Source organism: Pseudophryne corroboree, chromosome 3, assembly GCF_028390025.1.
Source record: "Pseudophryne corroboree isolate aPseCor3 chromosome 3, aPseCor3.hap2, whole genome shotgun sequence".
In the NCBI taxonomy this organism is placed as follows: Eukaryota; Metazoa; Chordata; class Amphibia; order Anura; family Myobatrachidae; genus Pseudophryne; species Pseudophryne corroboree.
Genome location: NC_086446.1, coordinates 405671324 through 405688064, shown reverse-complemented (window position 1 = coordinate 405688064; position 16741 = coordinate 405671324).

Here is a 16741-nt window from a genome sequence, read left to right as displayed (position 1 = left end):
TAATGTGGGTTTTCTTCAATGGAAGGAAAAAGGTTTAGCCTCAATAGCGAAGGTATTTGACCCTGGTGGCCGTCTATATTCATTTGCAGATCTTCAGTCCCGATATTCCATTCCTGCTCAACATTTCTATATGTTTCTTCAAGCACGTCACTATATTCAATCCCTATGTATCCCATCACCTACTGACAATAGAACGAACACGCTCCTTTCCTTGCTTAAGCTCATTTCCTCTGTGCCTTATAAAATCAGTTTACTATATACCTCATTGGCCTCCTTGTCAGCCTCGGCTCACTGGGAACCCACCCTAAAGAAATGGTCTTTAGATGTGCCTAGTATCAAACTTTACCAGACCTGATATCTTCATATGATAACACGCTTAGATTCCTACAATCTTCCTATTTGCAAGAAGTTCACATTAGGATGGTACACAGAGCATATATAGCTCCTGCACAACGAAGGTATATGACACCCCTTGAATCTGGTGCATGCGTTAAATGCAAAATGTCACATGCAACATTTATTCATTGTGTTTGGGAATGTGGCAAAATTAAACGTTTTTGGAATAAAGTGATTCAGTTTATAAATGCTATGTTTTCTACTCATGTACACCCTGACCCTTTGGCATGTCTCTGTGGGAATTTCAAAGCTTGGGACTTAGGTCCCGATAGGAAATTTAAACTCCATTTATTGTCTTTAGTTACCACGATTGCCAAAAAGATTATTCTCATTCACTGGATTCATTCCTCTTCTCCCTCACTATCAGAGGTCAAACAAAAATTGTTGCAAATACTGTATTACGAGCGAAGGGCTACTATTCCTGACATTGATAATAAGATTTTACTCACCGGTAAATCTATTTCTCGTAGTCCATAGTGGATGCTGGGAACTCCGTAAGGACCATGGGGAATAGACGGGCTCCGCAGGAGACTGGGCACTCTAAAAGAAAGATTAGGTACTATCTGGTGTGCACTGGCTCCTCCCTCTATGCCCCTCCTCCAGACCTCAGTTAGGATACTGTGCCCGGAAGAGCTGACACAATAAGGAAGGATTTTGAATCCCGGGTAAGACTCATACCAGCCACACCAATCACACCGTATAACTCGTGATACTATACCCAGTTAACAGTATGAAATATAACTGAGCCTCTCAACAGATGGCTCAACAATAACCCTTTAGTTAGGCAATAACTATATACAAGTATTGCAGACAATCCGCACTTGGGATGGGCGCCCAGCATCCACTACGGACTACGAGAAATAGATTTACCGGTGAGTAAAATCTTATTTTCTCTGACGTCCTAGTGGATGCTGGGAACTCCGTAAGGACCATGGGGATTATACCAAAGCTCCCAAACGGGCGGGAGAGTGCGGATGACTCTGCAGCACCGAATGAGAGAACTCAAGGTCCTCCTCAGCCAGGGTATCAAATTTGTAGAATTTAGCAAACGTGTTTGCCCCTGCCAAGTTGCAGCTCGGCAAAGTTGTAAAGCCGAGACCCCTCGGGCAGCCGCCCAAGATGAGCCCACCTTCCTTGTGGAATGGGCTTTTACTGATTTAGGATGCGGCAATCCAGCCGCAGAATGCGCCAGCTGAATTGTGCTACAAATCCAGCGAGCAATAGTCTGCTTAGAAGCAGGAGCACCCATTTTGTTGGGTGCATACAGGATAAAAAGCGAGTCAGTTTTCCTGACTCCAGCCGTCCTGGAAACATACATTTTTAAGGCCCTGACTACGTCCAGTAACTTGGAATCTTCCAAGTCCCTAGTAGCCGCAGGCACTACAATAGGTTGGTTCAAGTGAAAAGCTGATACCACCTTAGGGAGAAACTGGGGACGAGTCCTCAATTCTGCCCTATCCATATGGAAAATCAGATAAGGGCTTTTACATGACAAAGCCGCCAATTCTGACACCCGCCTGGCCGAAGCCAAGGCCAATAACATGACCACTTTCCACGTGAGATATTTCAAATCCACAGTTTTAAGTGGCTCAAACCAATGTGATTTCAGGAAACTCAACACCACATTGAGATCCCAAGGTGCCACAGGAGGCACAAAAGGGGGCTGAATATGAAGCACTCCCTTTACAAAAGTCTGAACTTCAGGCAGTGAAGCCAGTTCTTTCTGGAAGAAAATCGATAGAGCCGAAATCTGGACCTTAATAGAACCCAATTTTAGGCCCATAGTCACTCCCGACTGTAGGAAGTGCAGAAAACGACCCAGCTGAAATTCCTCTGTAGGGGCCTTCCTGGCCTCACACCACGCAACATATCTCCGCCAAATACGGTGATAATGGTTTGCGGTTACTTCTTTCCTGGCTTTTATCAGCGTAGGAATGACTTCCTCCGGAATGCCCTTTTCCTTTAGGATCCGGAATTCAACCGCCATGCCGTCAAACGCAGCAAGTCTTGGAACAGACAGGGCCCCTGCTGTAGCAGATCCTGTCTGAGCGGTAGAGGCCATGGGTCCTCCGATATCATTTCTTGAAGTTCTGGGTACCAAGTTCTTCTTGGCCAATCCGGAACCACGAGTATCGTTCTTACTCCTCGCCTTCTTATTATTCTCAGTACCTTTGGTATGAGAGGCAGAGGAGGGAACACATAAACCGACTGGTACACCCACGGTGTCACTAGAGCGTCCACAGCTATCGCCTGAGGGTCCCTTGACCTGGCGCAATATCTCTTTAGCTTTTTGTTGAGGCGGGACGCCATCATGTCCACCTGTGGCCTTTCCCAACGGTTTACCAACAGTTGGAAGACTTCTGGATGAAGTCTCCACTCTCCCGGGTGTAGGTCGTGTCTGCTGAGGAAGTCTGCTTCCCAGTTGTCCACTCCCGGAATGAACACTGCTGACAGTGCTAGTACGTGATTTTCCGCCCATCGGAGAATCCTTGTGGCTTCTGCCATCGCCATCCTGCTTCTTGTGCCGCCCTGTCGGTTTACATGGGCGACTGCCGTGATGTTGTCTGATTGGATCAGTACTGGCTGGTTTTGAATCAGGGGCCTTGCCTGACTTAGGGCATTGAAAATGGCCCTCAGTTCCAGAATATTTATGTGTAGGGACGACTCCTGACTTGACCAAAGTCCCTGGAAATTTCTACCCTGTGTGACTGCCCCCCAGCCTCGAAGGCTGGCATCCGTGGTCACCAGGACCCAGTCCTGTATGCCGAATCTGCGGCCCTCTAGAAGATGAGCACTCTGCAGCCACCACAGTAGAGACACCCTGGTCCTTGGAGACAGGGTTATCAGTCGATGCATCTGAAGATGCGATCCCGACCACTTGTCCAAGAGGTCCCACTGGAAGGTCCTTGCATGGAACCTGCCGAATGGAATTGCTTCGTATGAAGCCACCATTTTTCCCAGGACTCGTGTGCAGTGATGCACCGATACCCGTTTTGGTTTCAGGAGGTCTCTGACTAGAGATGACAGCTCCCTGGCTTTCTCCTGCGGGAGAAACACTTTTTTCTGTTCTGTGTCCAGAACCATCCCCAGGATCAGTAGGCGTGTGGAAGGAACCAGCTGTGACTTTGGAATGTTTAGAATCCAGCCATGCTGTTGTAGCACTTCCCGAGATAGTGCTACTCTGACCAGCAACTGCTCCTTGGACCTCGCCTTTATTAGGAGATCGTCCAAGTACGGGATAATTAAAACTCCCTTTTTTCGAAGGAGTATCATCATTTCTGCCATTACCTTGGTAAACACCCTCGGTGCCGTGGACAGTCCAAACGGCAGTGTCTGGAATTGGTAATGGCAATCCTGTACCACAAATCTGAGGTACTCCTGGTGAGGAAGGTAAATGGGGACATGCAGGTAAGCATCCTTGATGTCCAGGGATACCATGTAATCCCCCTCGTCCAGGCTTGCAATAACCGCCCTGAGCGATTCCATCTTGAACTTGAATCTTTTTATGTATGTGTTCAAGGATTTCAAATTTAAAATGGGTCTCACCGAACCGTCCGGTTTTGGTACCACAAACAGTGTGGAATAGTAACCCCGTCCTTGTTGAAGTAGGGGTACCTTGACTATCACCTGCTGGGAATACAGCTTGTGAATTGCCTCTAGCACAGCCTCCCTGCCCGAGGGAGTTGTCGGCAAGGCAGATTTGAGGAAACGGCGGGGGGGAGACGCCTCGAATTCCAGCTTGTACCCCTGAGATACTACTTGAAGGATCCAGGGATCCACCCGTGAGCGAACCCACTGATCGCTGAAATTTTTGAGGCGGCCCCCCACCGTACCTGGCTCCGCCTGTGGAGCCCCACCGTCATGCGGCGGATTTGGAAGAAGCGGGGGAGGACTTTTGTTCCTGGGAACCTGCTGTTTGTTGCAGCTTTTTTCCCCTTCCTCTGCCTCTAGACAGAAAGGACCCACCTTTTCCCCGCCTGTTTTTCTGGGGTCGAAAGGACTGTACCTGATAATACGGCGCTTTCTTAGGCTGTGAGGGGACATGGGGCAAAAATGCTGACTTCCCAGCTGTTGCTGTGGAAACAAGGTCTGAGAGACCATCCCCGAATAACTCCTCACCCTTATAAGGCAAAAATAAGAATTTACTTACCGATAATTCTATTTCTCGTAGTCCGTAGTGGATGCTGGGAACTCCGTAAGGACCATGGGGGATAGCGGCTCCGCAGGAGACTGGGCACAAAAGTAAAGCTTTAGGACTACCTGGTGTGCACTGGCTCCTCCCCCTATGACCCTCCTCCAAGCCTCAGTTAGGATACTGTGCCCGGACGAGCGTACACAATAAGGAAGGATTTTGAATCCCGGGTAAGACTCATACCAGCCACACCAATCACACCGTACAACCTGTGATCTGAACCCAGTTAACAGCATGATAACAGAGGAGCCTCTGAAAAGATGGCTCACAACAATAATAACCCGATTTTTGTAACAATAACTATGTACAAGTATTGCAGACAATCCGCACTTGGGATGGGCGCCCAGCATCCACTACGGACTACGAGAAATAGAATTATCGGTAAGTAAATTCTTATTTTCTCTGACGTCCTAGTGGATGCTGGGAACTCCGTAAGGACCATGGGGATTATACCAAAGCTCCCAAACGGGCGGGAGAGTGCGGATGACTCTGCAGCACCGAATGAGAGAACTCCAGGTCCTCCTCAGCCAGGGTATCAAATTTGTAGAATTTAGCAAACGTGTTTGCCCCTGACCAAGTAGCTGCTCGGCAAAGTTGTAAAGCCGAGACCCCTCGGGCAGCCGCCCAAGATGAGCCCACCTTCATTGTGGAATGGGCTTTTACAGCTTTTGGCTGTGGCAGGCCTGCCACAGAATGTGCAAGCTGAATTGTACTACAAATCCAACGAGCAATAGTCTGCTTAGAAGCAGGAGCACCCAGCTTGTTGGGTGCATACAGGATAAACAGCGAGTCAGATTTTCTGACTCCAGCCGTCCTGGAAACATATATTTTCAGGGCCCTGACTACGTCCAGCAACTTGGAGTCCTCCAAGTCCCTAGTAGCCGCAGGTACCACAATAGGCTGGTTCAAGTGAAACGCTGAAACCACCTTAGGGAGAAATTGAGGACGAGTCCTCAATTCTGCCCTGTCCGTATGAAAAATTAGGTAAGGGCTTTTATAGGATAAAGCCGCCAATTCTGAGACACGCCTGGCTGAAGCCAGGGCTAACAGCATTACCACTTTCCATGTGAGATATTTTAAGTCCACAGTGGTGAGTGGTTCAAACCAATGTGATTTTAGGAACCCCAAAACTACATTGAGATCCCAAGGTGCCACTGGAGGCACAAAAGGAGGCTGTATATGCAGTACCCCCTTGACAAACGTCTGAACTTCAGGAACTGAAGCCAGTTCTTTCTGGAAGAAAATCGACAGGGCCGAAATTTGAACCTTAATGGACCCTAATTTTAGGCCCATAGACAGTCCTGTTTGCAGGAAATGCAGGAAATGACCCAGTTGAAATTCCTCTGTAGGGGCCTTCCTGGCCTCGCACCACGCAACATATTTACGCCAAATACGGTGATAATGCTGTATGGTTACATCCTTCCTGGCTTTGATCAGGGTAGGAATGACTTCATCCGGAATGCCTTTTTCCTTCAGGATCCGGCGTTCAACCGCCATGCCGTCAAACGCAGCAAGTCTTGGAACAGACAGGGTCCCTGCTGGAGCAGGTCCCTTCTTAGAGGTAGAGGCCACGGGTCCTCTGTGAGCATCTCTTGAAGTTCCGGGTACCAAGTCCTTCTTGGCCAATCCGGAGCCACGAGTATAGTCCTTACTCCTCTCCTTCTTATGATTCTCAGTACCTTGGGTATGAGAGGCAGAGGAGGGAACACATACACTGACTGGTACACCCACGGTGTTACCAGAGCGTCCACAGCTATTGCCTGAGGGTCCCTTGACCTGGCGCAATACCTGTCTAGTTTTTTGTTGAGGCGGGACGCCATCATGTCCACCTTTGGTTTTTCCCAACGGTTCACAATCATGTGGAAGACTTCTGGGTGAAGTCCCCACTCTCCCGGGTGGAGGTCGTGTCTGCTGAGGAAGTCTGCTTCCCAGTTGTCCACTCCCGGAATGAACACTGGTGACAGTGCTATCACATGATTTTCCGCCCAGCGAAGAATCCTTGCAACTTCTGCCATTGCCCTCCTGCTTCTTGTGCCGCCCTGTCTGTTTACGTGGGCGACTGCCGTGATGTTGTCTGACTGGATCAGCACCGGCTGACCTTGAAGCAGAGGTCTTGCTAGGCTTAGAGCATTGTAGATGGCCCTTAGCTCCAGGATATTTATGTGAAGTGATGTCTCCAGGCTGGACCACAAGCCCTGGAAATTTCTTCCCTGTGTGACTGCTCCCCAGCCTCTCAGGCTGGCATCCGTGGTCACCAGGACCCAGTCCTGAATGCCGAATCTGCGGCCCTCTAGAAGATGAGCACTCTGCAACCACCACAGGAGAGACACCCTTGTCCTTGGTGACAAGATTATCCGCTGATGCATCTGAAGATGCGACCCGGACCATTTGTCTAGCAGATCCCACTGGAAGGTTCTTGCGTGGAATCTGCCGAATGGGATTGCTTCGTAAGAAGCCACCATCTTTCCCAGGACCCTTGTGCATTGATGCACTGAGACTTGGCCTGGTTTTAGGAGATTTCTGACTAGTTCGGATAACTCCCTGGCTTTCTCCTCCGGGAGAAACACCTTTTTCTGAACTGTGTCCAGGATCATCCCTAGGAATAGAAGTCGTGTCGTCGGGATCAGCTGCGATTTTGGAATATTGAGAATCCAACCGTGCTGGCGCAGCACTGTCTGAGATAGTGCTACCCCGACTTCCAACTGTTCCCTGGATCTTGGCCTTATCAGGAGATCGTCCAAGTAAGGGATAACTAAAACTCCCTTCCTTCGAAGGAGTATCATCATTTCGGCCATTACCTTGGTAAAGACCCGGGGTGCCGTGGACAATCCAAACGGCAGCGTCTGAAACTGATAGTGACAGTTCTGTACCACAAACCTGAGGTACCCTTGGTGAGAAGGGAAAATGGGGACATGTAGGTAAGCATCTTTGATGTCCAGAGACACCATATAGTCCCCTTCTTCCAGGTTTGCAATCACTGCTCTGAGTGACTCCATCTTGAATTTGAACCTTTGTATGTAAGTGTTCAAGGATTTTAGGTTTAAAATTGGTCTCACCGAGCCGTCCGGCTTCGGTACCACAAATAGTGTGGAATAGTACCCCTTTCCCTGTTGTAGGAGGGGTACCTTGATTATCACCTGCTGGGAATACAGCTTGTGAATGGCTTCCAATACTGCCTCCCTGTCTGAGGGAGACGTCGGTAAAGCAGACTTTAGAAAACGGCGAGGGGGAGACGTCTCGAATTCCAATTTGTACCCCTGAGATACCACCTGAAGGATCCAGGGGTCCACTTGCGAGTGGGCCCACTGAACTTCTTGAGACGGGCCCCCACCGTGCCTGAGTCCGCTTGTAAAGCCCCAGCGTCATGCTGAGGACTTTGCGGAGGCGGGAGAGGGCTTTTGTTCCTGGGAACTGGCTGTTTGTTGCCGCCTTTTTCCTCTCCCTCTGCCACGGGGCAGAAATGAGGCGCCGTTTGCCCGCTTGCCCTTATGGGGCCGAAAGGACTGCGCCTGATAATATGGCGTCTTCTTAGGTTGAGAAGCTACCTGGGGTAAAAATGTGGATTTTCCAGCAGTTGCCGTGGCTACCAGGTCTGATAGACCTACCCCAAATAACTCCTCCCCCTTATAAGGCAATACTTCCATGTGCCTTTTAGAATCCGCATCACCTGACCACTGCCGCGTCCATAAACCTCTTCTTGCAGAAATGGACAGCGCGCTAACTCTTGATGCCAGTCGGCAAATATCCCTCTGTGCATCACGCATATATAGAAATGCACCCTTCAAATGCTCTATCGTCAGTAATATACTGTCCCTAGCTAGGGTATCAATATTTTCAGTCAGGGAATCCGACCACGCCAGGCCCGCACTGCACATCCAGGCTGAGGCGATTGCTGGTCGCAGTATAACACCCGTGTGAGTGTATATACATTTTAGGATATTCTCCAGCTTTCTATCGGCAGGTTCCTTTAGGGCGGCCGTATCAGGAGAGGGTAGTGCTACCTGTTTAGACAAGCGTGTGAGTGCTTTATCCACCCTAGGGGGTGTTTCCCAACATGCCCTATCCTCTGGCGGGAAAGGGTACGATGCCAATAACCTTTTAGGAATTATCAGTTTTTTATCGGGGGAAACCCACGCCTCATCACACACCATTTAATTCCTCGGATACAGGAAAAACTACAGGCAGTTTTTTCTCACCAAACATAATACCCTTTTTAGTGGTACTTGTATTATCAGAGATATGCAATACATTTTTCATTGCTTCAATCATGTAACGTGTGGCCCTAGTGGAAGTCACGTTTGTCTCCTCATCATCGACACTGGAGTCAGTATCCGTGTCTGTGTCTGCCATTTGAGGTAACGGGCGTTTTAAAGCCCCTGATGGCGTTTGAGACCCCTGGACAGGCACAAGCTGAGTAGCCGGCTGTCTCATGTCGTCAACTGTCTGTCGTAAAGAGCTGACACTGTCACGCAATTCCTTCCATAAGCTCATCCACTCAGGTGTCGACAACTCTATAATAGGCAATTGCTCCGCCTCCATCTCATTTTCCTCCTCAAACATGTCGACACAATCGTACCGACACACCACACACACACAGGGAATGCTCTGATAGAGGACAGGACCCCACTAGCCCTTTGGGGAGACAGAGGGAGAGTATGCCAGCACACACCAGAGCGCTATATATAGACAGGAATACCACTATAAAATGTGCTTTTCCCTTTATAGCTGCTGTTAGTATTAAAACTGCGCCAAATTAGTGCCCCCCTCTCTTTTTTACCCTTTTCTGTAGTGCAGGACTGCAGGGGAGAGTCAGGGAGACGTCCTTCCAGCGGAGCTGTGATGGAAAATGGCGCCCATGTGCTGAGGAGATAGGCTCCGCCCCCTTCTCGGCGGCCTTTTCTCCCGCTTTTTGGTGAGTTCTGGCAGGGGTTAAAATACATCCATATAGCCCTGGGGGTTATATGTGGTGTATTTATGCCAGCCAAGGTGTTTACATTGCTGCTCAGGGCGCCCCCCCCCCTAGCGCCCTGCACCCTCAGTGACCGAAGTGTGAAGTGTGCCTGAGTAACAATGGCGCACAGCTGCAGTGCTGTGCGCTACCTTGTTGAAGACTGATGTCTTCTGCCGCCGATTTTTCCGGACCTCTTCTTGCTTCTGGCTCTGTAAGGGGGCCGTCGGCGCGGCTCTGGGACCGAGCTCCGAGGCTGGGCCTGTGTTCGGTCCCTCTGGAGCTAATGGTGTCCAGTAGCCTAAGAAGCCCAAGCTGGCTGCAAGCAGGCAGGTTCGCTTCTTCTCCCCTTAGTCCCTCGATGCAGTGAGCCTGTTGCCAGCAGGTCTCACTGAAAATAAAAAACCTAAAACTAAACTTTCACTAAGAAGCTCAGGAGAGCCCCTAGTGTGCACCCTTCTCGGCCGGGCACAAAAATCTAACTGAGGCTTGGAGGAGGGTCATAGGGGGAGGAGCCAGTGCACACCAGGTAGTCCTAAAGCTTTACTTTTGTGCCCAGTCTCCTGCGGAGCCGCTATCCCCCATGGTCCTTACGGAGTTCCCAGCATCCACTAGGACGTCAGAGAAACTTTCATGTGCCTTTTTGAATCTGCATCCCCTGTCCACTGCCGAGTCCATAAGCCTCTCCTAGCAGAAATGGACAATGCACTTATTCTAGATGCCAGCCGGCAGATCTCCCTCTGTGCATCTCTCATGTACAAGACTGAGTCTTTTATATGCTCTACGGTTAGCAATATAGTGTCCCTGTCTAGGGTGTCAATATTTTCCGACAGGGAATCTGACCAAGCAGCAGCAGCACTGCACATCCACGCTGAAGCAATAGCTGGTCTCAGTATAACACCAGTGTGTGTATATATAGACTTCAGGATAGCCTCCTGCTTTCTATCAGCAGGTTCCTTTAGGGCGGCCGTATCCGGAGACGGTAGTGCCACCTTTTTTGACAAACGTGTGAGCGCTTTATCCACCCTAGGGGGAGTTTCCCAACGTGACCTATCCTCTGGCGAGAAAGGGAACGCCATTAGTAATTTTTTTGAAATCACCAATTTTTTATCGGGGAAAGCCCACGCTTCTTCACACACTTCATTTAATTCTTCAGATGGGGGAAAAACTATTGGTAGTTTTTTCTCCCCAAACATAATACCCTTTTTTGAGGTACCTGGGTTTATATCTGAAATGTGTAATACCTCTTTCATTGCCTCAATCATGCAACGAATGGCCCTAGTGGACATTAAATTTGACTCATCGTCGTCAACACTGGTATCAGTATCCGTGTCGACATCTGTGTCTGCCATCTGAGGTAGTGGGCGCTTTAGAGCCCCTGATGGCCTTTGAGTTGTCTGGGCAGGCACGAGCTGAGAAGCCGGCTGTCCCGCATTTGGCATGTCGTCAAATTTTTTATGTAAGGAGTCGACACTTGCACGTAATTCCTCCCATAAGTCCATCCACTCCGGTGTCTGCCCCGCAGGGGGTGACATCACATTTATAGGCATCTGCTCTGCCTCCACATAAGCCTCCTCATCAAACATGTCGACACAGCCGTACCGACACACCGCACACACACAGGGAATGCTCTTAAAGGAGACAGGACCCCACAAAAGCCCTTTGGGGAGACAGAGAGAGAGTATGCCAGCACACACCAGAGCGCTATATAATGCAGGGACTAACTGAATTATGTCCCCTTATAGCTGCTATAAGTTAAACTGCGCCTAAATTTAGTGCCCCCCCTCTCTTTTTTACCCTTTCTGTAGTGTAGACTGCAGGGGAGAGCCAGGGAGCTTCCTTCCAGCGGAACTGAGAGGGAGAAATGGCGCCAGTGTGCTGAGGGAGATGGCTCCGCCCCTTTTTCGGCGGACTTTTCTCCCGCTTTTTTATGGATTCTGGCAGGGGTAATTACCACATATATAGCCTCTGGGGCTATATATTGTGGTTATTTTGCCAGCCAAGGTGTTTTTATTGCTGCTCAGGGCGCCCCCCCCCCAGCGCCCTGCACCCTCAGTGACCGGAGTGTGAAGTGTGTATGAGGAGCAATGGCGCACAGCTGCAGTGCTGTGCGCTACCTTGGTGAAGACTGAAGTCTTCTGCCGCCGATTTTCCGGACCATCTTCATGCTTCTGGCTCTGTAAGGGGGACGGCGGCGCGGCTCCGGGAACGAACACCAAGGACGGGTCCTGCGGTCGATCCCTCTGGAGCTAATGGTGTCCAGTAGCCTAAGAAGCCCAAGCTAGCTGCAAGCAGGTAGGTTCGCTTCTTCTCCCCTTAGTCCCTCGTTGCAGTGAGCCTGTTGCCAGCAGGTCTCACTGTAAAATAAAAAACCTAACATATACTTTCTTTCTAGGAGCTCAGGAGAGCCCCTAGTGTGCATCCAGCTCGGCCGGGCACAGAAATCTAACTGAGGTCTGGAGGAGGGGCATAGAGGGAGGAGCCAGTGCACACCAGATAGTAGCAAATCTTCCTTTTAGAGTGCCCAGTCTCCTGCGGAGCCCGTCTATTCCCCATGGTCCTTACAGAGTTCCCAGCATCCACTAGGACGTCAGAGAAATGGGCGTGGAGAAATTTTACCGTAAATGGGAATTTTTTTATTAACACTTTGGAAATACAGACACAATCATATTCTTAAATTATTCGAAAATACTACCTGGAACTTGCTCAGGAATCTCTCTGCCGATTCTTAAATGTGTCTCAGCTATAAGTATTTTAAATATTATATATGACAGGGTTATGAACCCCTGATTTCCGATGACGATTTCTCACCCCCCTTCCGCTCCCTTCCCTTGGATGTTATTTGTAGTGTTTTGTTGGTCTTTCCCCCCTCTTTTTTGGGTTTTATATTCATACTGTACCGTAACATGAAGATTATTGTTAGACTCTCGTATTATTCTATATTATGTCTGCCAATAAGCTTGTGGAATTTATTTTTTACATATCTCCCCCTAACCCTCCAGCTAATGTGGTACGATTGTTTTTCTGTTGAGATTTTCATTGTCTATGCATGCCACTGACCTAATTGTACTTGTTCATTCCTATTCGGTACTGTAATCGATTTTCTCTATTTCTATTAGAAAACCAATAAAATATATTTACAAAAAAAAAAAAAACCTCGGCGTGTGATCCATATTTTTCACACATTATGTACCTCGCCGACCCTGCTGGCCGCGGAATTATATCAACCTGAACCTTGGTTGATCGTCCCTTACTTGAGCCACTGGCCCCCATCTTTGCAGGTATTGCCTTCTCAGCGAATTCCTACAAAAACCACGTTCCCAGAGGTTAGGCAACGGTGAAAGTTCAACGAGTGCCTTCACCCACTCTCGCCCACGTCGACCAATACGCCCACACACTGCTTCAGCACTGGCGTACTCAACCCAGGGCCCCTATGTAACCTCTATTTACTGGGGCGTGTGGGAGTATGCTACCCTTCCCAGTAAATATCAGTTGCTGGAGAATTCCTGAGTGATCAGCGAACCTCCCTTAAAATAAAAAAAAACCCACACAAATCACGTCAAAGTGTACAAATAGCGTTTATGATCCCGCAAAGCGTACGCAAATTGCGTAATGGGTATCAAGGTAACCAACTAATGCACACAATTACATGCGGTACAGTCGCACTGCGTATAAGTAACTATTACTTATCCGCTGAACGACCAGCGGAATCGGTTGTTTAGGCTGCGAAACCTTCAGCCGGAGCATCTTCTCAAAACGGGCCTATATGGGTACAGCGCCAACCCCCGGGGCTGCGCTCACTACCTCTGACCTTTCTTAAGTCAGGGTCTTCAGAGCTTCGTTACTTACCTTAAACGGATTTCTGACTCGCGGACCTTTTGGTCTGCTGTAACACTAATTGCTCCTTTTACCTTATACAATGTTAACGTGAGATGGCCTTCTCCCACGCCACCACGTGTTCACTTCACGGGTGTCCTTCTACGAGATCTCGAATTCCGGGGTTCACACAAAAGAAAACTTTACTTGCATACACACGCTCTTTCACTTCATATATACCGTATATACTCGAGTATAAGCCGACTTTTTCAGCACATTTTTCTATGCTGAAAAAGCCCCCCTCGGCTTATACTCGAGTCAAGTTGTCAACGGCTGCAGCAGACGCCGTGGGCTGTGTGGGCGTCCGCTGCAGCCGGCTCCAGGGACAGACACTAGAGGTCATTATTGACCTCTAGTGTCTGTGCGGCGTTGCTATGGGAGAGACGTCATGACGTCTCTCCCATAGAGATGATCGGGTGCCGGGAAGCGGGCGGCCAGACGGAGCGGTGGACAGACGGAGCGGAGCAGCGCAGCAGCAGAAGCAGCGGTCGGGAAGCAGGAGCGGGGCAGTGGTAAGTATTGTTTTAGTGTGTGTTTTGTGTGTTTGTAAGCGGCAACGGGGGCACAGTAACAGGGGGCAAAGAAAGGGGGCACAATTACTGAGGGCAAAGAAAGAGGGGTCATAACTACTGGGGGCAATGAAAGAGGGGGCACAACTACTGGGGGCAAAGAAAGAGAGGGCATAACTACTGGGGGCAATGAAAGAGGGGGCACAACTACTGGGGGCAAAGAAGGGGCATAACTACTGGGGGCAAAGAAGGGGCATAACTACTGGGGGCAAAGCAGCGGGGGCATGTTTTTATCTGGCACTGTGGGGAGATATATGTCCCTGGGGGTATATGTGGCACTGGGGGCACAACCCTAGCAACAAGCATTACCCCCCTGGCAACAAGCATAACACCTACCGCATGAAACCCCTGGCAACGAGCATGACACCCTGAGCATGAAAACCCCCGGCACCGTGCATTTCCCACCCTAGGCTTATACTCGAGTCAGTAATTTTTCCCAGTTTTTTTAGGTAAAATTAGGTGCCTCGGCTTATATTTGGGTCGACTTATACTCGAGTATATACGGTACTTTGATTTTTCTGTACAGAAAATTTCTTTCAGTCAGGTAACACAGGCTAATCCCAGAGGTGATGCAACGAGAGAAGGATCTTTTTAAACTAAAATTTTGGAAACTGAACGAATCTGTGCTATTATCGCATGGCTTCCGTATCGCCTACTAAAACAATGCTATCGTGTGATTTATATCTAGTGGGTGTATCTGTACGCACGTTGTGTAATTTACGCCACGTGTGTAGGCCTTTGCGTCGCGTACGCTGTCTCGCACTCGGTCAGAGACACGTGTACACAGGCCGGATACGTCCGCAGTAACACAAATAACACGCTTCTATAAATGCAAACGATATTTACCTATAATCGCTTACCAAGCACCACACAGTATCTCCTGTGTAACCTTTATAACTGGGTCAGGCTGCGTACGTGTTTTACAATTACTCCCTTAAGTATTACTCTTTACTTTTAACTAAATAGCAACAAATTTTCTCAGCACGTAATCAATGCTAATGGCAAACAGAAAGGTAGATATGTGAAAGTACACAAATGAAAATACAGGTGTGTGCGTGTGTTGCGTGCGAAATTTGCACCAATACAGAAATTAAAACAGTTTTAAAAGACAATAGCTTAACGTTCTTACCTTTCGGATCCGGATCCCACCAGCATCCCTACAAACCAAGCGGAGCAGACGCTCATCTAATCAGCACTACCGTATCCCCGACCACCAAACGGCTAACAAGGGGATACTACCTTCCCGCCCTTTGCTGATGGATAAAGTCTGCCTGGTTCCGCTAGGCTGTGGATATGAGGAGGACGGACGAGCTCCCAATTGATAATGTCAATTATTACCTTTAAACATTAAGCTATATTCTATTACGGACTAAGTACGCTATTGGCGCACTGAGTACCGTAAGGATACGCACTTAGCGTAGCAGACGCTAGGCCGTGGGCGCAACGCACGAGCGACACGTACGCTCACGGACTAACGCTTGGTATCGAGCACGCTATAGGCGTCCCGAGTACCGTAATGCTACGCTATTGGCGTAGCGGACGCTGCGCCGTGAGAGTGAGACACGAGCGGCGCAGACGCTCACAGAATGTTACACAGAAAACCTTATTAACAACACACAGTAAGGGTATGCTTATACCTCTAAACCTTGGCAATGTAATACTACAATGATGTAACGCGTATTAACCTTGATAATGTGTAAGCTGTTTGAGCGATTGAGACGCTAGGAAAACCCTTTACAGTAACTAGTGAAAACACAAGACCTGGATTGGATTTAAAAACCACTCCGGCTCTAACACCTTCATGGATGATTCTTTAGAGTAAAAAGGGGAAAACAATACAGCTTATACACTACAAAACTAACATCAAAATCTAAACAGAATAACAAGGAATAATATGAACAATAGCATACGATCACAAACACGAGCAAACAGAATGAGAATAAATGGCAAACACTAAGGATAACAAAATGGCTACAGAGAAACTTACACACGTGGGAATGATTCGCAAGCGCGTCCTGGATCCAGCCCTCAGCCTTCAATGTGAAAACCTTTCAGAGAGAGTGAGTGACTGGCCCAGCAATGGTGGTCTTTATATACACAGCATACAGTAACAATACAATGGTCCCTATAATCTCATTGTTTATTGGACACAGGAATGTGTCTCTGCATTATAACAAAAGGTCATAGGTGGGTTCGACAGATGGGTTGTGTCTTTCTCCAACTGCTCAGGTGGGAGGTATCCTCAGGATTCCCACCGCATGGATAATGAACAGCAAATACAGTAAATGTCAATAAACTACTTTTATACATAACTATACGCAGGAGCGAGCAATCTCTTCCTAACCAACACCGAAATGTCACTATTAAAATACTCTACAGCTGGATACTAGACACCACCGTTCAACCTTTATCTGACCCTTCCTATCATGCAAAGAGGAATCTCTCTGTCCACGAACCGTTTACACTAAACATACTTGCTGACATTGTTTATGGGAATATTATCTATAAAACACACTATATGGGTTAAATAGGTTGCGATCGAGTCGCTCGCTAGACGCTTACAAACTCTGCCGTAAATACACATCTCCATGCGCACGAGACGTTAGAGCGTCTCTTTACGCAACCTGAGGGGATGCGTACGCACGGGGGAGTGGGTGCACGAGCAGCGGGCATGTACATCGGGGTTAGTACAAGATATGTGGATCATGATATTTTTCGACTTTGACACGGTAGTGACAGGCAGAGCAGAGGACACCACCA